General features: G+C 36.5%; 1 pseudogene; it reads right to left on the bottom strand.

The window, feature by feature from the left end:
• Positions 1-1,784: 1,784 nt before the first annotated feature.
• On the bottom strand, positions 1,785-2,237 carry LOC149945284 (uncharacterized; annotated as a pseudogene).
• Positions 2,238-4,017: the final 1,780 nt, after the last annotated feature.

Genomic DNA, 4,017 nt, shown 5'->3' with positions numbered 1-4,017 from the left:
TTTGGAAACTAGGATCTCATTAGAAATTTCCCTTGCTTGAATAATTATCCGTACTACAAAGGACATAGATGTATCTCAAACGTAAAGCCATATAATTAAAAGAATAATAATCAACTTTGTTAATACTCAAGCCACCACCTTTAGACCTCATCATCTAGCGACTTTTAAAGCTTTTCAATCAGGTGAACGGATTACAATTCGTAGGAGGGTGGAGGCAAGCTCTTTATGCCACACTAAACCACTTTTATTAAATATTACCATAAATCTCAACAAGTTTAGTCCCTTATAACATGTACTTAATCTATTTAACTTAGAGCATAGTTGTAGATAAAGGAAGACGAGCGATATAAATACGTGAATAGTTTATTAAGATCGAATGACGGTGAATGGGTAATTTACAATGTTAAACAAAACTATAGTGTAAAATAAAAAAAAGCAAACCATATAGTCTTTACAAAGCAGTTGAAGGTCATGGTCGCAGTGGGTTAATAGAGTAAACGTAAACAGAGGATATAAGCATCGCATAACTCCAACACTCCTTCACGATGATTATCGGATATACCAGCTTTGTCCATCAGATAGGAGAGTCTCTGTCTTGCTAAGGGATTGTTAAGAAAATCAACAGTCATGTCTTCCGTGGGGCAGTAGTTCAAATTCAAATTAATTTTTTTTAAATAAACATTATTATGTACATACTGTATTTGGTTAGAGGGCCAAATTAACATGCGACTTATAGCCCTCTTGCAATACAATTTTTTTCTGATTGTAAGATAACAAAGGAAAAATAAGCAAAAAAAATAATATAAAGGTAAAAAACAAGAAAGTTTCTAAAATTCTAAAAGTTTGAATGACATCAATAAGAGTCTTACTATAGCAAATTTATCTAAAAGCTTTCGAAAATAATTTTTTTTAAATGTTTTTTTAACTATCGATACGGTATTTAAGTGTTCAATTTTATGTTAGTATTGGTTAAATAGATTAACTCCTGCGTAAAATAGTGAAGTTATTTTTTTTGTTGTGTTAAATAATGGAGTTTCTAATATATTATTTGACCTTGTGACGCGTTTTTTAACTCGTAGTTTAAAGAGGTTTACCAGCTTAGACGTTATAATTTGGTAAATTAAATTTAACAGACATACTTAAAAAATTGCAAATATTCCGTAATTTGTTCTTTTGGAATAGTGGTTTGGTATGAGCGAGCCATTCCTTTTTATATATGCTTCTCAAAGTACGTATTTGTAGGATCTCCATTCGTTTGATATTGTTATTACAAGTGTTTCCTCAGACAACAATTCCATATAAGACACGAGAGAAAAACAAGCTATAGAAATAGAACTGAGCTAGGGAAAGATTGTTTACATTTTCGAATTAAATACGCAGCACTAGACAATTTTTTACAGACTTAGTTTGTATGATCGTTCCAGCTTAGATAGTCAAATATTACCCCAAAGTATTTGTATTCGAGAACTACATAACTCATCTTTTACTAATTTGCCTTGGTTAACGAATATTATATACTCAGTTTTCGTTTTGTTTAATTTAAGGCCGGTATCTTCGAGCCATTTGTTAATAGAGTAAAGATACTCATTGGTTGTTTTAATTAGTGTTTCGAGATGTTGATAGTGCCGTTCTCCCTCAAGTCTCATAATAGATGGTAGTGGACATCAATGTGTTTTGTCCTGGAACTAGTTCTCTCCGAAAGACTTATCTTGATACAACCCTGGTTGTCTTCAAACAGTTTGGTAGTGTAGTGACTGGTAGTCCGACGTCGTCAAGGAGTTGCCTTAACCAAATCTCTTCGTGCGCTGCATGATATGATGCAATATACTCGGCCTTCGATTATTTTGACTAGACCACGTTACTGTCCATTGTCCAAATTGAAACAGGTACCCGCTTGTAGATTTTTGGTCTTGGTGGTCACCAGCCCAGTCTGCATCAACGTATCCGACTAGCTCTGGTTTCTCAGTAGCTTTTAATTTGAGACGAACGTCGATCGTGTTTTTAAGGTAACGCAATACGCGCTTTACGGCCGTCCAGTCCTTTGCTCTTGGCACTGCTAATCTTCTGCATAGAAAACCGATGCTTGCAGCTATATCGGGTCTAGATACGGTAGCTATGTGAAGTAGTGGTCCGTTGGCTTTACGGTACTGATTGTTGTTAGGTAGAACATCTTCCTCCCCAAGTGATTTCAAGTAGCCGAGTTCCATTGGAGTTTTAGCTGATTTTGCTTCCTTCATGCCAAAGTCTTCCAGTATGAATTTTATCTTGGTCCCTTGATGAATATCGAAACCACCGTCTGATGATCGTTCGATTTAGATCCCGAGAAAATATGAAACATCACCAAGGTCTTTCAATTCGAAATGGTGGTTAAGTCTTTTGTAGATATTTTTAATGGTGGTCTCGTTTATTACCAGCATGTCATCCACGTAAAGCAGGAAGTTTCGTCCTTCTCTAGTTTACTGTAGAGTCCAGGATCTGCCTTACTTCGAGTAAATCCTTCAGCTTGTAGTATCTGGTTGGCTTTGATGTTCCATGCCCTGATTGTTGTTAGGTAGAACATCTTCCTCCCCAAGTGATTTCAAGTAGCCGAGTTCCATTGGAGTTTTAGCTGGTTTTGCTTCCTTCATGCCAAAGTCTTCCAGTATGAAATTTATCTTGGTCCCTTGATGAATGTCGAAACCACCGTCTGATGATCGTTCGATTTAGATCCCGAGAAAATATGAAACAACACCAAGGTCTTTCAATTCGAAATAGTGGTTAAGTCTTCTGTAGATATTATTTATGGTGGTCTCGTTTGTTTATTACCAGCATGTCATCCACGTAAAGCAAGAAGTTTCGTCCTTCTCTAGTTTACTGTAGAGTCCAGGAACTGCTTAACTTCGAGTGAATCCTTCAGCTTGTAGTATCTGGTTGGCTTTGATGTTCCATGCCCTTGCCGATTGCTTCAGTTCATAAAGGCGGCGCTTTAGTTTGCAGACTTTATCTTCCAGCCAGGTTCCAACAAATCCTGGAGGTTGCTTCATATTAAGGTCTTCAAGTATGTCCCTATGAAGAAAATCTGTTTTATCATCGTAGTGCTTGACTTTGAAGTTCTTGGCCGCTGCGATTGTAAAAAGAAGTCGTACGGTTTCGTACTTCGTGACAGGGGTGTAAGTTTCGTCAAAATCGTCTCCAAACATCTGGGAATAGCCTTTCGCAAGCAATCGTGCTTTATATTTGCTGATTTCCCCATGTAGGTCGGGCTTCATTTTAAAAATCCAACGACACTCAATAGCGTTTCGATTCGGTGGGAGATTAGTCAATTCCCAAGTTCCTCTGTCGTTTTAAGACGTAATTTCTTCATTTGCGGCGTCTATACATTTCTTCTTCTCTCTAGTATGTAAATCTTCTAGTTGCGCCCATGAACTGGAATCTAGAGGATATTCGACTGTGGCCTTGTACGTCAATCTTCGTGGTGGGACGCCTTTGATTTCTTTTTCAGACCGCCTGGGAACTGATTTTTCTACCTATACTTCTTCGATTGACGTCGTTTCGGACTTTTCAACTGCCGTCTCTGGAGTGATTAGGTTGGTCCTTATTTTGTTTATTTATTAACTGTTGCAGTCTTACCCTCTAAATTTGTTCCAATGTATAAAAGTATTATTCAAAAGAAAATTAGGATAAATTGAGCAAAATTCAGAGGTAGCTCAATAACCTTGGAAATTCCCTTTATCTTAGCATTAGGAAAAGTGGGACGTTTTTAATTTTTATCCATATTTTTCGAGTTAGTTACGGATTATGCCTACTCTATCTAAAAATCAACCACTCTGTGTTGCTTAATATGCCTTTAATTATCTGCCTAACTTTCTATAACCGAAAGTGTCAAGTTATTACAATACGTTAACAAAGCAGTTTGGAAATTCCCTTTATTTTGCAATCGAACAAACGTTAATTTTTAATACTCTCAGAGTTAGTTACGGGTTATGGCTACTTTATCTAACAATTGTAAAACTGAAATATTCCAAAAATGGGTAATAT

The sequence above is a fragment of the Leiobunum rupestre genome, chromosome 5 (assembly GCF_980474605.1).
Source record: "Leiobunum rupestre chromosome 5, qqLeiRupe1.1.hap1, whole genome shotgun sequence".
Lineage (NCBI taxonomy): Eukaryota > Metazoa > Arthropoda > Arachnida > Opiliones > Sclerosomatidae > Leiobunum > Leiobunum rupestre.
Note: the sequence above shows the minus strand (reverse complement) of the source record. Positions and strands in the feature narration are given on the sequence as shown.